The sequence below is a fragment of the Chrysemys picta genome, chromosome 19, assembly GCF_011386835.1.
Source record: "Chrysemys picta bellii isolate R12L10 chromosome 19, ASM1138683v2, whole genome shotgun sequence".
Classification (NCBI taxonomy): Eukaryota; Metazoa; Chordata; order Testudines; family Emydidae; genus Chrysemys; species Chrysemys picta.
This window is the reverse complement of record NC_088809.1, coordinates 22,871,697-22,896,082: the sequence shown is the minus strand read 5'-3', so window position 1 is coordinate 22,896,082 and position 24,386 is coordinate 22,871,697. Positions and strand designations below refer to the sequence as shown.

The 24,386-nt window shown below is 57.2% G+C and overlaps 1 protein-coding gene across 1 annotated transcript in view; it reads right to left on the bottom strand.

Annotated features, from left to right (window-relative positions):
• The window catches only part of LOC103307124 (PHD finger protein 7), a 210,594-nt gene that overhangs the window by 743 nt on the left and 185,465 nt on the right, over window positions 1–24,386 (bottom strand). The gene's annotated exons all lie outside the window — the stretch shown is intronic.

The following is a 24,386-nucleotide window of genomic DNA, read 5'->3' as shown; positions in this document are numbered from 1 at the left end:
CAAAACGGTGCCACCCGCTGCCAAATGCTTCAAGATGCTCAGAGAGAAGGACCCGTGTCATATCCTTGTAAGTGCCCCCTGCTGGCCACCCGCTAACATTGCTGTGAGGGGCATTCCAGCCCATGAACTCTTTATCCCTGGGATAAAGAACAGAATCCAGCCACTGCCCCAATCTCGGGATCCCTGGGCCCACCCTTAGGGCACAGACTTCGGTGCATGTTGGAAGCTGCTATCCAGCTACCTAGTCCCTCTGGTTGCATCCCTGACCCCCCTGAGTTCCTGATATTTAAACACACCTCTCTCCCAGAACTCCAAAAGGTGTGATGCGTCAGTTTTAGCACTGAACCCCTCGGGGGCATGCAGTAGTTGTGAAGAGCGAGACACTTTCCTGAGACTCTAACACATTAATGCACTTTTATACTTCATCACGTAGAGCACAGGAGAGCACAGATCATACAAAACAATCAACACTAAACTCATGTTCCTCACCGCTCCAGGGCATTCTCTGGGCTGGGGTCCAAGTCCCTCGGGTTGTCTGCAGGCCTTGGGCTCAGGAACGTGGGCATGAGGCTGCTACATACTGAGGAGTGCTCCAGTCCTTTAAAAAAAAAAAAAAGTACTGGAACATGCTTCCAAGTCCACCGCTAAGTGACATTGGCAGCACCCAACTGCCATTGCAGCTCCTCCAGAAGGTGCTAGAATGGCGTTCCGGAGTGTTCCGGCACAATTCCAGCCCCGGTGCTGTGTGAGTCTCTCGCTGGAGCCCCGTTACCGAGCTTCTGTACCCTGGCTCGTTCCTGCCCAGGGCTTTCTCCTCCTGTAGGACTCCTATTTGTTCTGCTCCTGGTACAGTTTTCCAGTGCTCCCAGTTACCCCCAGGCCTCCCCAGTCTCACGTTGGGGAATATGGAAGAATAAGCAGTTCAGTGTTACAGCCCCCTCCCTACCCCATTGGACCCCTGTGACAATGCGGTTCTGGCGGAACCCAACTGAGAGTGCCAACTCAGGACAAATTGCTCAAATAGGGCAGTTACAGCCCAAGGCTGGGTTTTTTCCACCTCTAAGGCAAACCAAACCAGCCAGACTAGGAGAACTTCGGTCTCACCCCCTGGCTAACCGCAAGTCTCACAAGCAATCTCCTTAGACACTCCAGTTTCCCAGTATTACCACCAGTGCCACTCGTTATGGGGACAAATGGTTATGAAAACCAATACCCCAGTAAAAGAAAAAGGTTCTCCTGATCCCAAAGGACCAAGCCCCAGACCCAGGTCAATATACAAATCGGATCTTACCCACAAATCACGCTGTTGCCAATCCTTTAGAATCTAAAATCTAAAGGTTTATTCATAAAAGGAAAAAGATAGAGATGAGAGTTAGAATTGGTTAAATGGAATCAATTACATACAGTAATGGCAAAGTTCTTGGTTCAGGCTTGCAGCAGCGATGGAATAAACTGCAGGTTCAAATCAAGTCTCTGGAATACATCCCCCGCTGGGATGGGTCCTCAGTCCTTTGTTCAAAGCTTTAGCTTGTAGCAAAATTCCTCCAGAGGTACGAAGCAGGATTGAAGACCAGATGGAGATGAGGCATCAGCCTTATATAGTCTTTTCCAGGTGTAAGAACACCTCTTTGTTCTTACTGTGGAAAATTACAGCAAAATGGAGTCTGGAGTCACATGGGCCAGTCCCTGCATACTTTGCTGAGTTACAAGGCGTATCTGCCTTCTCTCAATGGGTCCATTGTATAGCTGATGGTCCTTAATGGGCCATCAAGCAGGCTAGGCAGAGCTAATCTCAGCTTGTCTGGGATGTCACCCAGCAGCATAGCATAAGTTTGCTATACAGACAGTATAGAGCCAATATTCATAACTTCGACTACAAAACTGATACACACATATAGACAGCATAATCATAACCAGTAAACCATAACCTTGTCCTAGACACCCCATTTGACCCCCTTTATACAAGATTTGCATGCCAATACAGGACCTTGGATGCAACAATGATCTATACGGTCCCAGTTTATGTCAATAACGTCACAACCCCGCCCCAAATCCCCGCCCTGGCCCCACCTCTTCCCCAGCATGCCCCGTTCCCCCCGTCCCTCCCAGGCTTGTCGCGAATCAGCTGCTCCAGCGCTGGGAGCCAGGGGGAGAAGCAGAGCGCGGCAGCGCCCTCAGGGGAGGAGGCGGAGGGGAGCTAGGGGCAGGGTGGGGGCTGGGGAGCTGGGCTGCCCGTGGGTGCTCCAGCCCTGGAGCGCCTAGGGAGTCGGCGCCTAAGGCACCACTTTGGGAGAATGTGCAGTGGGAGCGCGGCCGCTCCCTCTGCTCACCCCTATCTACGCTCCTGTGGCTAGCACTTCCTGGCCAACATTGGGTCAGTCATGCCCCCCACTTCTCCACAGGGGCAGGCACCTCTGTGCATGGGGTTCGCCCCTCCCCCATGCAGCGCTATCTTCCCACAAACCCCTTGAAAGAGGTGCTGAAGACCGGCTTCTGTGGAAGTGGGGGCGCTGGTGCCCCAGAGCCGGTGCCCGGGCGCAGAGCCCAATGCAGATGACCCCAGTGTCCCACAGGACCCCATGACCTGCTGGGACTGTCCCATGGAGGGCGCTAACCCTGCCCCGACAGAGCAGATCAGGAGTTGTTCCTCATGGGTGTGGTGCTGGGCTTTCTCCCAGCGGAGAGGCGGGTACTCTGGCCCAACGCCGCCCCCTCCCCATGACAGGCATTTCTAACTGGACCCCTCAGGTGCGCGGCCAGGCACACGTGTGACCAGCTCTGGGCACATGCCATCTCCAGGCTGGCCGACAGCAATCGGCAGAACAGCCAATGGGCCCCCTGGAAAGGGATGGCTGAGGTTTTTGGGCGGTGCTGCCGGCTGCGCTGCTGGGCATGCGCTTCCGGCTCGGCCACGGCGTCCACGTGCCCACCCGGCTGCCTTCGCCGCAGCCAGTACCACCCGGTGTGTGCCTGGGAGCCCTGCGGCTCACCCACGCGATTTAAAAGAGCCCAGGGCCATGGTCGGTGGGTATCAAAGGCAGGGGGAGGACGTACCTCCCCAACAGCCTTGCGTGGCCCTGCCCACACTCAATCCCCTTCCTGCTTCCTGGGCTGTGGTGCTGGGGGCTCTTCCCCCCGTGGCCGGGGCCCCAAGCTGGGGGGCTAAGGGGGACCGGCCTGTGCTCCGGGGATGGGGGTGGGGCGCATCTGCCGCTCAACCTCCCTCCCGGCACTCCAGGGCTGGTGGCACTTGGGTGGTCTGGGAGTGTGTAACGGGGGGCGGGGCTGGCTGCCACGCTAGGAGGGGGGGACACAGCTTCCCTCATGACACCCAGGGAACCCCCCGCTGGTGCCGTCCTGCAGCAGCGCGGAGATCACCATTGTTATTGCACATACCCCTTGCAGGGACAGGTTGTCGTGAGGAGCTTTGCACCCAGCATTCAGAGCTGCCGGCAAAGTGCCACCGTGACCAGCCAGCAGTGGGGAGTCCACAGAGGAGGGACAGGCTGAGGAGCTGGGTCCTTCTGAAGTCTGAGCAGTTCTTGGTGGAAGGCACACTGCAGGCAGAGGCTGTCTGGGCCTTGTGGGAAGCTGCATTCTGCGCTGAGCCCTGCACTTTGGGCAGGACACTGGGACGGGGAGAGTTAGAGAACAGCCACCGGGATCAAACGCCTGGGCAGGAAAACCTCTCAGGAAAGGACAAGGCCGGGGGGTGGCCGGTCTGCAGCAGAGGGCCCAGGGGAATTGCAGACATCTGCAGATCTGCAGGGAGGTCTTGTGAAAAGGACGGAGGCTGATCCTGCAGCAAGGATAATGGAGGTTCAATATCAGGAAAACCTGCAGGACTCCAGGAGCAGAGGAGGGCACTGGACAGGACAAGCACCTGGGGGAGGCTGCAGACTCCCCACCCCGGGGCCCAATCCCCATTGCCCCGTGCCGTCACTGGCACTGAGCCGCTCGGGACAAGTGTGAAAGCCGGTGACTCCCTGGGCTCAATCATTTGTTGTCAGACATCAGCTCTTGTTAGAGATTATTAATGCAGACAAGGCGGGGGGGTGAGTGTGGAAGAATAGGCATACTGTCACTTTAAATCTATGGCAGGGAGCCAGGTCCAGGGGGCTGGGAAGGGTCAAAGAAGCAGAGAGAGACAGAGCAGCCGTGGGGTTAATCCTGCTCCCCTCACTCTAATAAAGTCCCTTGTTCAGCGTTGGAAGAAAGCGACACTTCTCCTTTGTCCCCTAGGGCAGCTGGAACCCGCTGTGCCGACGGGAAGGGCCTGTCGCCAAACCAAGTGAGATGTGGGACGTCTCCGATCCCGGTGCGGAGATGAGAGCGTCATGTACGTAAGTCACTCAAATCCCACGGGAAGCTCCCCCGCGGCGACCGTCAGTGCCAGAGCTCACGAGTGCTTTCCACGGCGGGGCTGGCTCTGCTCTCCCCTCTGTAGCATGGACTGTTTGTACAATGCCTGACGGGGGCCAGGCACCTGAGCCGCCCAGAGCAAAGTGCAGACAAACCCCGCCCCAAAGATGACATCAGAGACACACAAGCACAGGTGGCATGTGAACCTCCACTTCAGGGACACGCGAGCCCCAGCCCCACTCCTTCCGCCCGAGGCCACGCTCCACCCTGCATCTTTCACCCCCCTCAGCCGCCGGAGCCCTGAGGCCTGTCAAAGTCACACTCCGGACTCACAATTTGTCAGACCACTCTGTTTTATTAGCACAGCGCTCTGCTAATACATTCAGTTAATGTGAGCCCCCATGCAAGACCCAAACAGTCTTATTTATAGAGATAAAAGGGCGCAAACTAAACAAAGGGACAAAGAGAGCAAAATGGTAAAATTTACCTGGGGCACAATATGCATATCCTCCTTCCTTACTAACTCGTATCCATCTAAGCTTAATGCTTCACCAATTGCCCTTAAGTGGAGCAATTGTTCTATCTTAATGTCTGCTTTCCTGACACCTGGATCGCAGCATTTCTCATTTCAACCTAAGGTACATACAGCATTCTTTAATTCATTCTAGTTCTTTAATAGAATTCATTTCACTTTCACAGGCCCCACCCCCCAGCGCGGACAGAGGAGCCCCTGGCCACCCTGCGCCAGCTGCCCCAAGCCCCAGGCCACTGATCCGAGCTGAGCCCCCCACCAGCTTATACCCCCCACCCATGCACAGAAATCTACCAGACAGACCCACATGGCACCTGCTTTGTCAGGACAAGGACCCTGGTCAAAGACACCTAGAAACCTGGCAGGACCCATCAGTTTGAAAGACACCTTTGCTTTCCCAACAGATGCAGGAATTGGCAAGGAGCAGAACCCCCCCGCCCCACCTGCCACACGCAAGCAGAAACCTTTCCACTGCTAGAAATACACCAGGCCGATGCTGCTGACGTATGTCAGCAGCAGATGCCAACACCTGAAGATATGCAATCAGTTCAGAGAGAACTAGGAGTTTTATGGATCTGTCAACATTTCTTCCACGCCTCGGGTATGTACGTGAGCCCGAGACGACTACGGGACAAAGCTGCAGGCTGGACATGGGCGCTTTAGCATGATGCAGCCTGCAACGTATCAAGGAGCAGGTGACCAACTATCCCACCCTGAAATACTAGGATGTGAACGGAGAGACAGCCTGGCAGTGGGATGGGGCTGAAGGCTGAGAATTTACACAAATCCCCTCTTGCCAGCAGCCGGCTCTCCTGCCAGCAGCTTCCGCCCTGCCCCAGCTCAGGGCTCCTGTCCTGCAGCTTCTCTGTTTTCTTTCCAAATTTCCCAGGCTGCCCCACACCATTCGGTCAACCTCCCAGGGTCAGAGTTAATGCTGTGTGTTTGAATGGCACTCTCCCAGCCATTCAGGTTTTTTCAGTGTAGCCTGGGGGGCGGGAGCTCTCGCCCAGCTTCACACCAGAAAATGACTACACATCAGATGGTGGACCCCAAGGGCCTGCCCTACATGCGGCTGACACCGCGATGCCACAGCTCTTAGCCATCAGCTACGAGAAAGGGGCTGGGATGTGCCTCACCGACTTCTTACCCAGAGCATTTATTCTGGCACTTTCCGCTCAGAACCACGTCCATTCCCTGACTTACTACAGGGCTGGATGGGAATTGCAAGGAGAGAATCTCCCCAGAGGAAAAGATTCAGTATTAACGTCCCAGAGACTGGGGAGACCTTGGTGCCTCTGTCGGCGATGGGGCCATCAATGGGCCAGAGTGCCCAGGGCTGGGGAGCTCAGGGACAGGGGGGCAAGTGTATCAGGGTGTGAGGAGCCACTAGTGGACATCACACTTCTGACCAGGGGTTCAGGTCCCTTGGGACCGGAATTGGAGGTGGGGTTGGGTGCAGGTGGCACAGTTACACGGCATTGGCTGGGGTTGGGATGAGTTAAGCCTTCAGAGGCCTTTGTTGATTTGGTGTCTCTTTAGGGGACAGCTAGATGCTGGTGGGAGTGTCAGAGACTTCCGGGGGAGGAAGAAACACAGCCAGGAGCCACCATTAGACACTCCTGACCGGGGTACGCTTGCCCCCCATCTCTTCCTCCCCACATGGAGCCTGCAGCTCTATTTGTGGGGTCAGGGTGGGGTGAATGGCGGCACAGCAAGGGGGCCTGCCTGGGGCACGTGGGCAGAGGGGAGTGGTGCTTTAGGGGATTTAAACTGGCTGGGGGAGGCATCTCAAAGGACCTCTGTGCTGGGGCCGGGCTGCCTACGGTGTCCTGGGTTCGGACTCGCTGTCTATTTCTGTTTGTCTGTTCAGACTGGCAGCCCTTCTGGTGTGGGCAGCACCCAACAATGGCCCTGGTCCCGACTGGGCCTCTTGGCGCTACCGTAACCCAAATCAACACGAATATGAATGGTACTGCTCGTCAGTCTGTGCCAGCACAAAGCCAGAGGCTATGGCTCCACCCTCCCTGATCGGACCCCGGATGGGCCCGCCCGGGCCTTGTGCAGCATAGACCCAGCTGAGTGGTTTGGCTGGGACCTCATGAACTCGGCCCTCCCTGGACGGGACATGAGGAGGGTCGGCTGGACCCGAGAGCAGCTCGCACAGAACTGAGCAGTGTCATCCCAGCTGGCAATGACCTCACCCAGCTCAGAACTTCTGAGCCGTTTGGATCCAAACAGCCTGATGCCGTTGGGACCAGAACATTCCAGGACGATTTAAACCACAACCGTCTGGTGCCCCTTGGATCAAACCCTTGGCTCAGGTCAATCGTGATCCTGTCTCTGCTGCCTGCACTGTGAGATCTGGGGATTTAGCTGAGAATTGGACCAGAACCGCCATCCCTTCCCCAGCAGAGACCCAGACCTTCTGGCTGGTGCTGGGACAGAGAATCCAGGAGGTTTCGAGGACTGTGACAGGCACCAGCCTTGACCCGAGTCCCCAGAGCCAGGACCATGGCGCACAGCCAGGGGCTTCCTGCTGACGCCCCAGAGACGAATCCTGGAGCTGCCCAGGAGGGGTCAGGTGAGCAGGACGTTCCCTGGGCCCACAGGACACTCGCGGGAGAGGCTGGCAGGGGTCCTAGGTCAAGGATGAACTCGAATTCTCTCTCTGCCTGGCCCAGGGAGGTCTCAGAGGGGGAGGGGGAGAGAAACAGAGACTCCACCAGGGCACAGTGGGGGAAACAGACTCCAAGTGGGGAGAGACAGATCCCTCTAAATGGTTAAATGGAAAAGAGGATGGGGGAGACACAGACACCCGCCCCCCCAGGGGTGAAGGAAACACCAGGAAGAGGAGATATCTGGGGGCACAAAATGGCTCTTCCATGTAGAGAGGCCAGTGCAGAGTCCTGGGCCCTTGGGGTAACGAGCCTAAGCCAGGGGCCTTGGAGATGGGCACAGCCAGGTCTCAGGCTGCTCCTGGTAACCATGCCAGGGTCATAGATGTCAGGCTGGGGCAGACCAATGGGGCAGAGTGTCCATCTCCCCCAGGCCAGGGCACCATCGGCACCGACAGGATGTTGTCTAGGGCTCTGTCCAACCTAGTTGCCAGTGTGTCAAGCGAGGGGGCTCTGGCCCTTCCCTGGGCACAGCATGTCAGATCCCTGACTGGTCGCTCCCCTGATATTCGTATTCACGGAGTTCCCTTCCCCAACCCCTCCCCCTGCCCACGGGGGGCCCCTTTGGACCTGGGACACAGGGCTGGGAGCTGGAGGGGGACACGCCGCTGGGGGCAATGGCCACAGGAGTTGGGCTTTCATTCTGCTTTCAGAGTCGCAGAGATCAGGGGAGTCGCCCCCTCGTCAGGGGGTCTCTGCCGGGAGCCCCGTTCCTGAGAAAATGGCGGAGCAGAGGGTCTCTGCCTCTGCAGGCCCCAGGGACCCAAGCCAGCAGACCTCCACAGCCACATCCGTCACCAGCCACCCCTCCGCCCGCGGCGTGCAGCCTGCAGCCTCCAACCGCCTGTGTGCGCAGCCCCCAGGGGATCCACCCGGCGCTGGCGTGAAGAGAAAGCGCTCGGCACGTGTCAGAGAGGCTGAGGGTGAGGGAGAAGAAAAGACCCTTTTTTACATGCAGGTCAGGGTCGTGAACGGCGTCTCGGTGGCCTGGGAGACGGGGGCCGGCTTTGCAGCCCTTAGGAAGCGCCCCCGCATCTTTAAGGCCAATTACAGCGGAGGAGAAAGCTTTGCTGGATCGGACCTGAGCAGCTCCCACACCAGGTCCGAGCTGGGGGACGTGGACCCCGAGCTGGGGGACGTGGACCCCGAGCTGGGGGACGTGGACCCCAAGGCAGAGAGCGACGCTGGGGGACCAGCAGAGGAGGCTCCGCAGCAGCCGATGGGAGCACCCCCTGAGTGGCTCCTCACCCCCGAGCAGGGCCTGCGCTGCCTGGCCTGCTGCCGAGTCTTCCCCAGCCTGGAGGCCCTGACCCAGCATGTCAAGCAGGGGCTGCGCGAAGGCTTCAGCTGCCGCGTCTACTACCGGGTGCTGGGGCAGCTCAGGGCGGGAGAGCCGCCCCGGAAGAGACGGCGACGTGGGGGCCGGGAGTGCAGCAAGTGTGGGGGAGAGATACGGCGCCCACGCAAGGCTGCCAGATAGGCCTGGCAAGGACACGCCGGGGGAGCCCAGCTGCTGGCTGAGACCGGAGACGACTCTGCCAGCGGGTCCGGGCACACGCCAGTCGCTGCCCCTGGCTAGGAAGCCCTGCCCGCTGCCGGCTTGCCAGCCGGACCCGATCTCCACGTGAGGCCAGGTCAACGAGCTCTGGGAGTCCCCGTGATACGCCCGGGCCCCTGCTTGGGAAACGCCAGCGCTACGAGCATCAGGGCTGAGAACTGGCAGCTCCAGCAGAGCCAGGCCAACGGCATCCCAGCCCAGCGCGCCAGATCCACACCAGGCTCCCCGCCGGGGCCAACAGGCCGAACCGGAGCTGCCAGGCTCCCTCCCCTCCCCCAGCCCGGCCGGAGGAGCAACCTGCAGCTCCCGCAGCAAGGCCCTGCCGGATGCCAGCAGAGCCCCAGACAGCAACGCCGAGCCCCACCCCTCCATAGGGCCGTGGCCGCACCCGACCCAGCCACCAGGGACGGGGAAAGAACTGATGACATCAGCCAGCCTTCTCCCTGCCGGGACCCAGCCTAAAGCCTTGGCCACCACCCAGAGGGCTGGAGGGTGGGTAGCAGAGACACATCCTTAGAGACGCACACGGACTCCGGCCCATCGACGGGAGCCAGGTGGTGAGAAGACGTCTCTCTGCAGCATCCCCAGAGACGGACCCACAGGGCGGCTACGACCAACAGCCCCTGAAGGCTGAGCCGTGGCCTCTGCCGCCACGGAGCAAGGAGCTGGGAGCGCGCCCCGCCGGCACAGACATCAGCTAAGTGACTTACTGCAGGGTTCTCGTCGGGGGCGGGGGGGGCCTAGGCTCCCGCAGCGACTCAGGGGCTTGTGAGCTAGGGCAGGTAGCTAAAGGGTCTGGGCAGGGGGCTGGAGGTCAGGAAGGCAGATGGGGGCAAGGGCTGGGTGAGAAAAAGGGGGGGGTGGGCGGGGGCAAGGATGGGAGGAAGGGGGTGTGGGCGGGGGCCACACCTCGACCAGCCACAACGGAGCTAAAGGTCTTACCTGCATCTTCACTAGGAGCAGGTTTAGCTGACCCACAGTAGATCCACCTGACCTAAACCCCAGCCCGTGTCTTAGTCCAGGCAAAGGGCCGGTGTCCTCCTCAGCGCCTGGCCCAGCTCGGTCAGGTGCTAAACTGAGCAAGAGGGACATAAAAATCTGCTAGGCGGCTTTGACATGCTCAGGCTGGCGCTCAGATCCCAGCTGTAAAGCAGGGGAAACATTCTGTGCTCCCAAGTGCACCAAACGCCACAGCCGCCCGCCCGCCCTTCAGCTGAGGGGACGAAAGGCTTTCACCAACATTCATTAATGAAGCTTCACGCCCCTTGGCAGGAGTGGTAGCATCCAGAGCCTTGTGCGGCTGACCGGGAAACTGAGGCACAAAGAGGCAAAATGACTCAACCGAGATCAAACTGTCACTCTGGGAATCTGACATTTCTTTGTGCCAGACAAAGGCAGAACCCCTTCCATGCAAAACAGCAACTAACCTGGGAAGGGAAGCAGCGTGTGTGACCATCAGAGCATCCCCCGTTTAGTTTGGCTACTAAGGAGCACAGCCCTAAAGTCACCATATAACCCCCTGTTCATATGTTACATTCCATGCAGCTTCCATTCTTATCAAGGGCACGAAGCCCTGTCGGAGGCAGTGGGGGCTGCCTGGCAAACCGTGAAGCCGGTAGCGCTCGGGCAGCTGTTTCGTGTGGCTGGGAGGGGGGAGGGGGAATGCAGGGCGCTCAAGGGAGGGGGCGGGGTTGGGGCGGGGACTTTGCGGGAGGGGCGGAGTTGGGGCAGGTCCGGGGCAGGGAAGGGGCGGAGTTGGGGCGGGGACTTTGGGGGAGGGGTGGAGTTTGTACAAAGGGGACACTGACCTGCACTGTGAAGCGCTTAGCGATCTATGGATGAAAAGTGCTATATCACAGCGAGGGATTAGTATTAATTCCTTTTCTCTTCCTCCCAGTTGTAAGCCCCAGCTACTGCCATGAAGACCCCTGTGTTCCAGAAAGAACGTCAACCAGATGCTTCCCGAGTGACCTACTCAGGGTGCCACTTGCCCCCATCCGGCCAGGAGGTAAATATCAGAGTGTGGCCGACCTACCAGGTTGACCAAAACAATCGCTTGCCCTTTATCCACAAACCTGATGATTCTCAGACCCAGTTTTTGGTCTCCACCAACCGTCCCGCTTGGTAGCAGAGTTTTAGTAGCAGAGGCTGTAGTGAGGACTCGCAGGGCTAAGATCATGCTAAAAACACTGTGGAACATTCATATATCAACCTAAAGGAACAGAATGCATTGTGGGATATGTTGGCCTTGCCTATGTTTATTATGTGTGCAACTTCCTGGGGGATAGGGTGACCAGACAGCAAATGTGAAACATCGGGACTGTCCCTATAAACCTACGTAAGAAAAAGACCCAAAAATTGGGACTGTCCCTATAAAATCGGGACATCTGGTCACCCTACTGGGGGAGGGAGCGGGGGTTGTTTGCAAATTAGCAAATAACCAAACAACAATAGTCACTCCCCGAATTAACGAGGTTTGGCTAGACAGTGACTAAGGGGCAGCTGGCGCTAGGTGCCGCTGTTGGCTAATGGTGATATCTGTAGCAGTGAGACGTTTCTGTACTTCCACAGCGCTGGGCTAGCAAGGACTTGGCCCTGCAGGCAGCAGGCAGGTGCTTTGGCAGAGCTGGGGCAGGGAGGAGGGAGCAGAATTGGACTGGCAGGGGATACTCCAACCTCGGACAGCAGTGCATTGGCAGAGCGGGTGGGAGCTGTGCTGGAGTGGCTGGGAGTGTGGCAGGCCATGCTCATGGTGTATGGACCGGTCCGTGTGGGGGGACCACAGATTGCAATAGCACAAGATGTTGCAGGTCCGATTGAGGTGTGTTGTCAGAGCTGGGGGAGGCAAGTGCCCACAGCAGCAGCCCCGCAGCATCGTGCCTGGGCCTAGGCAGCTCTGTCAGCCTCCTGCGTTCAAGAGACCCGATTTCACTCCAAAGAGGAGAGCATTTCCGGAACAAGCGCCTTCGTTCCCAGCCCGCTCACAGTAACTGCCCTGGCCGCATGGCTGCCTGCCATGAGCAGAGTCTGGGTGTGACGCTGCATTTCTTAAGGGAACCTGCCTCACAGCTCTCTCTCTGTTCACAGAGTGACACTCGCACAGGGGAAGGGCCCAGAAGGAAGTCTGCCTTGATACGGTTTGCGTCCCGGTTGCGGGGCAGACACAGCAGGAGCTGACCACATCCCCAGCTTCACACTCCCCATTCTTATAGCACCGCCGGGTCCTTTGTTAAGGTCAGACGTCGGCAGCCGAAAAGGAGCTTCACATCTTGTATCACCAGAATCTCATTCAAACAGGAAAACAACGAAAGGCAGAAGGCAAACTTTGAGCCCTCTTTGAATTCCTCCTGGTGGTTTGACGCTGGATGCAAGGAGTTAACTCAGTCCTAGGTGGCTTTGTTGTGCGGGGGGCCCTCACAGTGTTTTTGTTTTGTTTTCTTGTTCGGCTGGGCAGCGCTCGAGGGTTTGGGGTTTTTTGTTTTTATGTTGTTGTTGTTGTTTCGGCCCGGCAGCGCGGGGGGGTTTTCGGCAGCACGACACTGGTGGGGGTTGGGGCTTTGGGTGGCCCGGCCCGGCCCAGTGCTCCGGAGGTTTGGGCGGCCTGGCCCGGCCCGGCGTTCCAGGGGTTTGGGCAGCCTGGCACAACGGTAGGGGGGCGGGGGTTTGGGCGGCCCAGCATGGCACTCAGGGGCGGGCGGGGGTTTGAGTGGCCCAGTGCAGCGCCTGGGGGGGGGGGGGGCGCAAGTGTTTGGGCAGCCCGGCGCGGCGCTGGGGGGGCGGGCGCGGGGGTTTGGGCAAACCAGCGAGGTGCTTGGGCAGCCCGGTGCAACGCTCGGGGGGGCAGGGGTTTGTGCGGCGAGCTGCTCAGGGGAGGGCGGGGGTTTGAGTGGCCTGGTGGGGCGGCTGGGGGGCGGGGGCCACGGGGGTTTGGGCGGCGCGGCGCTGGGGGTGGGGCACGGGGGTTTGGCCGGCCCGGCGCAAAGCTCGGGGGGGGCGGGGGTTTGTGTGGCGAGCTGCTCGGGTGGGGGCGGAGGTTTGGGGGGCCCGGCCCGGCGCTCGGGGGGGGGAGCGGAGGTTTCGGCGGCCTGGCGCTCGGGGGGGGCGAGGGTTTGGGGGACCCGGCCCGGCGCTCGGAGGGGGAGCGTGGGTTTCGGCAGCCCGGCGCTCGACGGGGGAGCGTGGGTTTCGGAGGCCCGGAGCGGCGCAGTGCTCGGGGGCGGGGGGGGGGGGGGGGTGTTACGGCATGGTGGTGCTCTTCTTTTTTGCCTGGGGCGGCAAAATGTTAGAGCCGGCCCTGCCTGAAGCTCACAGAGAAGCAGGGCCTGCAGAGAAAGAGACTGTTAGTGGTCCCAGAAGAGCTGGGGTACCAGGGCTAAGTCGGGCCTACCTAATTCTGGAGGGAAATTGTCTACATGGTAAGTTAGTGCGCAGCAAGTTAGCGTGCTCTAGATTCACACCCGGGCTTGCTGTGCACTAACTCGCCCTGTGGACAAGCCCTGAGAGAGGTGCAGCTCATCCCTGAACCGGGACAGGAACAAACGATCAACTTCCACCCTTTCAGTTTACGGACACTGGGCCAAAATTTTCCATTGCAAGATTTTTTCTGTTGAGAGAAAATGGCCTTTTTGTAGCCAAAAAATCCATTTTCACCTGCACTGTTTGGGGGGTGTAGCAATGTGGGACTCACCCCTGCGGCACCTCCTGCTGGTCATCTCAGGTCATTACCTCGTCAGCCTCCGGAGCGCCCTCTGCAGGCCAGTGATCCGCCTTACCGCTGGCCCCGTGTCCCTCCCAGACCCCGATGCCCTTTTATCTGGGGTGCTGCCCCCTGGCAATGCCCCCACACTCTGCCTCTGGGTCTCCCCTCTCTGGGGAACCCCCAACCCTCTAATCCCCACCTTGCCTCACTCTGGGCTACTGCCAGTCACCGACTAGCCCCCGCGCCCTGGGGCGGGCTGCAGTGTCAGCCACTCATCATAGGCAAGGTCAGGTCTGGACCTGCTGCCTCTCTCTGCAACCCAGTGCCTCTATGGGGCCTTGGATAGGGTTACCATACGTCCGGTTTTTCCCGGACATGTCCGGTTTTTTGATAATCAAACCCCCGTCCGGGGGGAATTTCCAAAAAGCCGAACATGTCCGGGAAAAATACTCCCAGCTTTGCCGGCATCCCTGGCTTACCCTAGAGCAGGCTCCGGCGACTGCTGCTGCTCCCTGACTCCTCAGCTCTGTGCAGCTGAAGAGCGGAGTTGCCCGAGTGCTACCGGCTTCACGGTTTGCCGGGCAGCCCCCAGACCTCCAGACCCTGCCCCCGGCCGGGCGCTTCCCCTCACGGACTCCGGCTGCGCTGGGGAAGTGCCCGGCCGGGGGCGCAGTGGGTCTGGAGGTCTGGGGGCTGCCCGGCAAACCGTGAAGCCGGTAGCACTCGGGCAGCTGTTTCGTGTGGCTGGGAGGGAGGAGGGGGAATGCGGGGCGCTCAAGGGAGGGGGCGGAGTTGGGGCGGGGACTTTGCGGGAGGGGTGGAGTTGGGGAGGGGAAGGAGCGGGGCCAGGGCCCCGTGGAGTGTCCTCTTTTTTTAAAACCTTAAGTATGGTAACCCTAGCCTTCGACAAGGCCCTGCAGCCTGGGGAGTTGTCAGCCTGGAGCTCCCCAGCCCCTCTGGCCTTTCCCCAGCCCTGCCTCACTCTAGGCACCTCTAGGTAGGCCCCCCCCGGGCCCGGCCCGGCCTCCCTGGAAGTAGAGAGAGTCTGTCTGCTCCTGGCCCACTGTCCTCTTATAAGGGCAGGCTGTCTCTGCTACACTCCTGCATTTCTCATCCGAGCTCTGGCTTCTCTTGAGAGCCTGCTGCTCTCGGCAGGTGCCGCGTGAGATTATGACCCTAGCAGACCAGGTGCCAGCTCATGCCAAGGTCCCCCCTGTCTCCGCTGAAGACAGCCAAATACAGAGCTGGAAAGAGTCTTGCTCCCCTGTGTTTTCGTGTTGTTAAAACAGTTATTCGAATTATAAGAATGTGTTTAGCGTTTAGACTGTATTAAATGCATGTGAGTTGCTGCAGCTTTAATCTAATGTATAACATCTGTATCCTATATGGCAAGGTAGTATTTGAGCAGTTATATTGTAAGCCTCTGTAACTGTATAAATCACCCAACTGGAGAGAGAGATTAACTCGTGTGATGGACGGATCTGCAACTGAAGGTGTTACATCCTGCTTAGCAAGAAAGGCCCATGGACACCAGATGGACTATTGTGGACAAAGGACAAAAGACTTTGTTGCTCTGCTCTTCCCCCGCCCCCCAATGAAGATGAGTCATGCAATTGGATTCCTCACATCAGTTGAGGCTGCAGCTCAGAGCACATGAGAGGAGGGGGATAAAACCCCTAACAAGGAGGCGCTGATTATCTTTGTGCTGCTTGGAGTCTGGGGGGGCAAGGTTTGTTAGGCATAAGCAAGAGATCCCCAGTTGCTTAGTCTTAAAGGACATATAGAGCTTGCTTATTATAGACTTCTATTACCTTTTGAAACTTAAGATTGTAACTCATATGTGTGTGTATGTTTACCTGCTTTAACCTTGTAAATAACCCTCTAGTTTCCTTTTCCTGTTAATAAATCCCTATATAGTTTATTATAGGATTGTCTACAAACGTTGTCTTTGGTATGAGATTTAAGGTACAATTGACCTGGGGTAAGTGACTGATCCTTTGGTACTGGGATTAGCCTGAATATTGCTGTGTCTGACGAAGTGGGTATTCACCCACGAAAGCTTATGCTCCAATACATCTGTTAGTCTTAAAGGTACCACAGGACTCTCTGTTGCTTTTTACGGAATATTGCTGTGATTCTTGGTGTAAGGGACCATCTATCACAAGGGTGGCTCACCTGCGTGGCAAGACAGATTGGAATACTCACGGGGACTGTCTATGACTCCATGGTTAGGCTTTTTTAGCGCCTGAGAAGTTTGCACTTGATGATTGGTTGGTGAAATCTAAGTGGAGAACTCACAGCCAGTTTGGGGTTTGTGCCCTGGGGTTGGTACGCACGCTCTTGGGGCCCGGCAGGCAGCATGACAGAGATTAGCTGTAGGGGTAACAGTTGACAGAGGTGCTGAGACAGGTTTTCTAACTGTAACAGTAGATGGGGCTGTGACCGCAGCATGGCTCAGCCCAGGCATTCGAGCACCACTAGTCAGCCTGGCTTCAAAACCATGAGATTTTTTTCCGAAAGTTACACCTGTCTCCCAGTAGCAATCCACGTGAGGCTAACGCGGCTAAGCCACTGGGCCACTCTTCAACCTCAAAGATTTGAAAAGGACGTCCCGAAGCCTTGAAAACCGCCGCTGGGACTGGGTCGCGTTAACCAACGGCTGGCAAAAGGCCAGTGAGAGGAACCACGTGGAAGCTGGATTACATATGAATCAGCATGTCTGGCCAGGGCAGTGCGGCATGTTTAGAGATTAGCTACTGACTTTACCAACCCAATGGCACGTGGCTTTGAAAAGCCACAGGGGAACTAAAGTCCCAGAGCTTGTCTGCAGGGGGAGATTCACTGGCATTATCATACCAGTATACTTATAGTGGATCAGGATGTGAACTGAACTAAACTTGAATTAAGGGCAGTTTTATTCCAAATTAGAGTGTGAACATAGGGGATTAATCCAGTTTAACTAATCCAGTTTTAATTCACATCTTTACTGGATCCAGATTAATGTTCCTGTGTAGACGAGGCCCAAGATAGAACCAAATGAGCTGCCAGGCTTCAAATACAGTAATGAGAGATCCTTAAAGTCCCTCCTGGAAAATCTAGCTTTGATTTTGAGTAAGATAATGGCAGAAATAATGCGTGGAGGCGTCAAGGATGATGGGACCATGAGCAAACGACAGCGCTGGGGTTAGGTGAGACAGGCCGTGGTCACAGCTGAGGAGGCGAGAAGATTTCATACAGTGACGTGATTTTGAAGGCCCATCTTCAGACACATGCAAGCGGCCTTATTTTCAGTGCTTATTTTCACCCTCGGAAAATCGAGCCTCTTTAAACTGTGTCCAGTTGGGGCCCAAAAGTCAAGGGACCCAAAATCAATGGGCACTTTTAAAAGTCTTGGCTGGGTGTCTGAGCCAATCGTGCCCAGGGATTAAAAACGGCGCTGGTCCCTGTGCTAAGAGGTGCCACAGCAGGCTGATGGGACTCAGAGGTGGCATCGCGGGAACCTCTGAACCGTGGGAAAGTGACGCATGGTGTCTTGCTCTCCCTCTCAGATACCACTGGCAACATTAGCCATCCCGAGCGAGTTCATAGTGTTCTACAGGGATGTGTATTGTACAGCGTTGGGGCCCATCTCTGTCACCTCCCCTAGTGACATAGGGCAGGGGATAAACGGCAGGACACCACAGCAGCAGCGGGGGCCAAGCTGGGAGGGGTGGGTAGCCCCAGGGAGGAGAGCGAGCGGAAGGAGAGCTGGAGCCATGGGCAGAGAACTGAGATCCCGTCTGAGACAGTGAAGGAACGCAGGGAGCGCTCTCAGGAGTTGCCCTGTCTCTCGAGGGACATCCACGCGTTGGCAGCTGTAGATCTACTTTCTGTGAAAGCAGGTGAGCCCGTGGGTGCCAGGGAGAGCCCAGACACAAGAGGTGGGAGAGGAGAGCACTGGCGGGCAGAGAGGGGGGTTGCATTGCAATAAACCACCAGGGAATGACGATCTCACAGACCTGTAGGTAGCAGAGCCAGGGACTGGGGCAGCGAAGGGTCTTCACTTGCGGGGACGGGAGAGTCTGGCTCTCGGGGTGAGTGTGGTGGGTCCTGGCCTCCTGCCCCTGGTTCCACGCGGGAGCTGGCGGGATGCTGGAATCAGAGGCAGATGGGTGACCGTCACCACCCGGCAGCCCCCTGCACAGCCCCAGGAAAGCCAGCAGTGCCCGGCCCAAGGGCAGGAGAGGCCAGTGGGCAGCTAGTGACCCTGTGCTGGAGGAGCTGAGCTGGCCGGTGGCGGCAATGCTGCGGAGAGGCAGGGATGGGGCTCTCAGAGTCTGCTGCTCTGCTGGTCAGTCTCTCCAGGGGAGCAGAGCCGTGGACTGGGGACCTGGCTAGCAGGGGCGTAGCCAGGTTCTAGGAGCAGGGGGAGCGAACACACAAAAAATGGCGCCACCTGCTGCCAAATGCTTCAAGATGCTCAGAGAGAAGCATACGTACAAAGTACTATCATGAAGGACCCGTGTCATGTCCTTGTAAGTGCCCCCTGCTGGCCACCCGCTAACATTGCTGTGAGGGGCATTCCAGCCTCTGAGCGCTTTATCCCTGGGATAAAGAACAGAATCCAGCCACTGCCCCAATCTCGGGATCCCTGGGCCCACCCTTAGGGCACAGACTTTGGTGCATGTTGGAAGCTGCTATCCAGCTACCTAGTCCCTCTGGTTGCATCCCTGACCCCCCTGAGTTCCTGATATTTAAACACACCTCTCTCCCAGAACTCCAAAAGGTGTGATGCGTCAGTTTTAGCATTGAACCCCTCGGGGGCATGCAGTAGTGGTGAAGAGCGAGACACTTTCCTGAGACTCTAACACATTAATGCACTTTTATACTTCATCACGTAGAGCACAGGAGAGCGCAGATCATACAGAACAATCAACACTAAACGCATGTTCCTCACCGCTCCAGGGCATTCTCTGGGCTGGGGTCCAAGTCCCTCGGGTTGTCTGCAGGCCTTGGGCTCAGGAACGTGGGCATGAGGCTGCTACATACTGAGGAGTGCTCCAGTCCTTTCAACAACAAAAAAAAAGTACTGGAACATGCTCCAAGTCCACCGCTAAGTGATACTGGCAGCACCCAACTGCCATTGCAGCTCCTCCAGAAGGTGCTAGAATGGCGTTCCAGAGTGTTCCGGCACAATTCCAGCCCCGGTGCTGAGTGTTCTCTCTGCTCCCCCCCAGCTACGCTCCTGTGGCTAGCACTTCCTGGCCAACATTGGGTCAGTCATGCCCCCACTTCTCCACAGGGGCAGGCACCTCTGTGCATGGGGTTCGCCCCTCCCCCATGCAGCGCTATCTTCCCACAAACCCCTTGAAAGGGGTGCTGAAGACAGGCTTCTGTGGAAGTGGGGGTGCTGGTGCCCCAGAGCCGGTGCCCGGGCGCAGAGCCCAATGCAGATGACCCCAGTGTCCCACAGGACCCCATGACCTGCTGGGACTGTCCCATGGAGGGCGCTAACCCCGCCCCGACAGAGCAGGTCAGGAGTTGTTCCTCATGGGTGTGGTGCTGGGCTTTCTCCCAGCGGGGAGGGGGGTGCTCTGGCCCAACGCCGCCCCCTCCCCATGACAGGCATTTCTAACCGGACCCCTCAGGCGCGCGGCCGGGCACACATGTGACCAGCTCTGGGCACATCCCATCTCCAGGCTGGCCGACAGCAATCGGCAGAACAGCCAATGGGCCCCCTGGAAAGGGATGGCTGAGGTTTTTGGGCGGTGCTGCCGGCTGCGCTGCTGGGCATGCGCTTCCGGCTCGGCCACGGCGTCCACGTGCCCACCCGGCTGCCTTCGCCACAGCCAGTACCACCCCGTGCGTGCCTGGGAGCCCTGCGGCCCACCCACGCGATTTAAAAGGTCCCATGTAATCATACATTAATTCTTATGGGACATTATAAAATCCTGCTCCTACATATCCCCCTTTTGACACTAAGATTTTTAATCGCCAGTGTCACTTCTTATCTAGTCCACGTAATAGAAAATACTGGAAGGGGATAGGGGCCTGTGGCTTTGGCTTTGAATACATTTGTTTTATCCAACAGCACATTCCAAACATTTCAATTAAACACATACAATTTAAAACCAAAACCAATTAGGGGGAGTAACATTAGTACGCCAGTAGTTGTGGGAGACCATCCAGAAAATGTTATACCAATGGTAAGCTGTTCTGTCTTTCTGCAGTGGCAATTCTTAACATGTCCCCATTTGCGTGTATAATATGAATGGTTTGGTTTCCCACATTGCCTTTTTTTTGTTTGGTTGTTTTTTTTTTTGTTTTTTTTTTTTTTAGGGACTATGTTACCTTTTAACAGCTGATTGGTAACTTTCTGCCATTCAATGCCAAGACTGAGAGAGAGCTCAGCTAAATCGGTGCTTACAGTAAGCAGAGACTTTATTTGTTTCTGTATTAGGTTGTCCTGTAGCTGGTATCAGCTTTTTCTGAAAGACCATAACATTTTTCTACCCCTTTCGGGCTGGCATTTATTATTGCTTAAAATATTCCTTTCTTTCACAAACACCCTTGCTGATTGCAGGCAAAACAAGAGGAATTAACTCCATATTTGCCTGTGTTTTTGTTCTATAGGCAGGCCAGGTTTCAATGGCTTCTATCTTTTAAGGGTTATGGGGAAATTATTTCACTGTTCAGTCATTAAATCCATGTTTGTAATGTTTTTCCTACTGTGTTAAGCTTTAAGTTTCTTTACAGGTAATAGCTGAGAAGCATCATTACCAAAAAGGATTTTTCCAAAAATCACACACACTATACATTGTTACAGGGGTACTTATTAAATTCATTTCAATTAAAGGTATCTTGTTATTCCATGCCTTTTATTTAGGCAGACAATTTGTTTGCTGATCAGGTATGTCCTTTATCTGTAGCTGCTTTGTGCTAGCAGTTCTCCCCCACCCCCTCACCTAGGGTGACCAGACAGCAAATGTGAAAAATCAGGACAGAGGGTGTGGGGTAATAGGACCCTATATAAGAAAAAGACCCAAAAATCGGGACTGTCCCTGTAAAATCGGGACATCTGGTCACCCTACCCTCACCCCCCTTCATCAATCAGTTAGGTAATTTGCATCAACACAGACTTGGCTTTTGGATTCAAAGCCATCAGTAGACCCAATTAACTTTTACCAGAGTTTTGATTATTTTTAACTCTTGCTTCCAAAACACACACACACACACACACACAAAAGAAAACACAATCTATTGTGGCTCCATTGGAGCCCTGATAGGATTTTAATTAAGTAGCATGTTTCGCTTGCATTTCTTTCACCCCTGTACATATCCTGGGGAAAAAGCACATTCCTTCTCTAGTTTCAAGTATCAGAGGGGTAGCCGTGTTAGTCTGAATCTGTAAAAAGCAACAGAGGGTCCTGTGGCACCTTTGAGACTAACAGAAGTACTGGGAGCATAAGCTTTCGTGGGTAAGAACCTCACTTCTTCAGATGCAAGATGCACTTCCCCGCAGCCAATCATTTTTTTTCAGTGTAGCCTGGAGGGCGGGAGCGCTCTCCCAGCTTCACACCAGAAAGTGACTACACAGGTGTATCGGGGTGGGAGGACCCACTGGTGGGCATCACACTTCTGAAAAGGGGTTCGGATCCCTTGGGACTGGAATTGGAGGTGGAGTTGGGTGCAGGTGGCACAGTTACATGGCATTGGCTGGGGTTGGCATGAGTTAAGCCTTGAGAGGCTTTTGTTGATTTGGTGTCTCTTTAGGGGACAGCTAGATCCTCGTGGGGGCCTCAGAGGCCTCCAGGGGGAGGAAGAAAAGCAGCCAGGAGCCACCATTAGACACTCCTGACCGGGGTACACTTGCCCCCCATCTCTTCCTCCCCACATGGAGCCTGCAGCTCTATTTGTGGGGTCAGGGTGGGGTGAATGGCGGCACAGCAAGGAGGCCTGCCTGGGGCCCGTGGGCAGCGGGGAGTGGTGGTTTGGAGGATTAAAACGGGCTGGGGAAGGCATCTCAAAGGAGCTCTGTGCTGGGGCCGGGCTGTGTACGGGGTGCTGGGTTCAGACTTGCTGTCTATTTCTGTTTGTCTGTTTAGACTGGCAGCCCTTCTGGTGTGGGCAGCACCCAGCAATGGCCCTGGTCCCGACTGGGCCTCTTGGCGCTACCGTAACGCAAATCAAAACGAATATGAATGGTCCTGCTCGTCAGTCTGTGCCAGCACAAAGCCAGAGGCTATGGCTCCACCCTCCCTGATCGGACCCCGGATGGGCCCGCCCGGGCCTTGTGCAGCATAGACCCAGCTGAGTGGTTTGGCTGGGACCTCATGAACTCGGCCCTCCCTGGACGGGACACGAGGAGGGTCGGCTGGACCCGAGAGCAGCTCGCACAGAACTGAGCAGTGTCATCCCAGCTGGCAATGACCTCACCCAGCTCAGAACTTCTGAGCCGTTTGGATCCAAACAGCCTGATGCCGTTGGGACCAGAACATTCCAGGACGATTTAAACCACAACCGTCTGGTGCCCCTTGGATCAAACCCTTGGCTCAGGTCAATCGTGATCCTGTCTCTGCTGCCTGCACTGTGAGATCTGGAGATTTAGCTGAAGAATTGGACCAGAACCGCCATCCCTTCCCCAGCAGAGACCCGGACCTTCTGGCTGGTGCTGGGACAGAGAATCCAGGAGGTTTCGAGGACTGTGACAGGCACCAGCCTTGGCCCGAGTCCCCAGAGCCAGGACCATGGCGCACAGCCAGGGGCTTCCTGCTGACGCCCCAGAGACGAATCCTGGAGCTGCCCAGGAGGGGTCAGGTGAGCAGGACGTTCCCTGGGGCCACAGGACACTCGGGGGAGAGGCTGGCAGGGGTCCTAGGTCAAGGATGAACTCGAATTCTCTCTCTGCCTGGCCCAGGGAGGTCTCAGAGGGGGAGAGGGAGAGAAACAGAGACTCCACCAGGGCACAGTGGGGGAAACAGACTCCAAGTGGGGAGAGACAGAGCCCTCTAAATGGTTAAATGGAAAAGAGGAAGGGGGAGACACAGACACCCGCCCCCCCACCCCAGGGGTGAAGGAGACACCAGGAAGAGGAGATATCTGGGGGCACGAAATGGCTCTTCCATGTAGAGACGCCAGTGCAGAGTCCTGGGCCCTTGGGGTAACGAGCCTAAGCCAGGGGCCTTGGAGATGGGCACAGCCAGGTCTCAGGCTGCTCCTGGTAACCATGCCAGGGTCAGATGTCAGGGCTGGGGCAGACCAATGGGGCAGAGTGTCCATCCCCCCCAGGCCAGGGCAGCATCGGCACAGACAGGACGTTGTCTAGGGCTCTGTCCAACCTAGTTGCCAATGTGCCAAGCGAGGGGGCTCTGGCCCTTCCCTGGGCACAGCGTGTCAGATCCCTGACTGGTCGCTCCCCTGATATTCGTACTCAGGGAGTTCCCTTACCCACCCCTTTCCCTTACCCATGGGGGGCACCTTTGGGCCTGGAACACAGGGCTGGGAGCCGGAGGGGGATGCGCCGCTGGGGGCGATGGCCGCAGGAGTTGGGCTTTCATTCTGCTTTCAGAGTCGCAGAGATCAGGGGAGTCGCCCCCTCGTCAGGGGGTCTCTGCTGGGAGCCCCGTTCCTGGGGAAACGGCGGAGGAGAGGGTCTCTGCCTCTGCAGGCCCCAGGGACCCAAGCCAGCAGACCTCCACGGCCACATCCGTCACCAGCCACTCCTCCGCCCGCGGTGTGCAGCCTACGGCCTCCAACCGCCTGTGTGCGCAGACCCCAGGGGATCCACCCGGCGCCGGCATGAAGAGAAAGCGCTCGGCACGTGTCAGAGAGGCCGAGGGGGAGGGAGAAGAAAAGACCCTTTTCTACATGCAGGTCAGGGTCGTGAACGGCGTCTCGGTGGCCTGGGAGACGGGGGCTGGCTTTGAAGCCATTAGGAAACGCCCCCGCATCTTTAAGGCCAATTACATCGGAGGAGAAAGTTTTGCTGGCTCGGATCGGAGCAGCTCCCACACCAGGTCCGAGCTGGGGGACGTGGACCCCGAGCTGGGGGACGTGGACCCCGAGGCAGAGAGCGACGCTGGGGGACCAGCAGAGGAGGCTCCGCAGCAGCCGATGGGAGCGCCCCCTGAGTGGCTCCTCACCCCCGAGCAGGGCCTACGCTGCCTGGCCTGCTGCCGAGTCTTCCCCAGCCTGGAGGCCCTGACCCAGCATGTGAAGCAGGGGCTGCGCGAAGGCTTCAGCTGCCGCGTCTACTACCGGGTGCTGGGGCAGCTCAGGGCGGGAGAGCCGCCCCGGAAGAGACGGCGACGTGGGGGCCGGGAGTGCAGCAAGTGTGGGGGAGAGATACGGCGCCCACGCAAGGCTGCCAGATAGGCCTGGCAAGGAGACGCCGGGGGAGCCCAGCTGCTGGCAGAGACCAGAGACGACTCTGCCAGGACAGCCCTGAATACACAGAGTGGCGACCACAGCCAGCAGCGGGTCCGGGCACACGCCAGTCGCTGCCCCCGGCTAGGAAGCCCTGCCCGCTGCCGGCTTGCCAGCCAGACGCGATATCCACGTGAGGCCAGGACAACGAGCTCT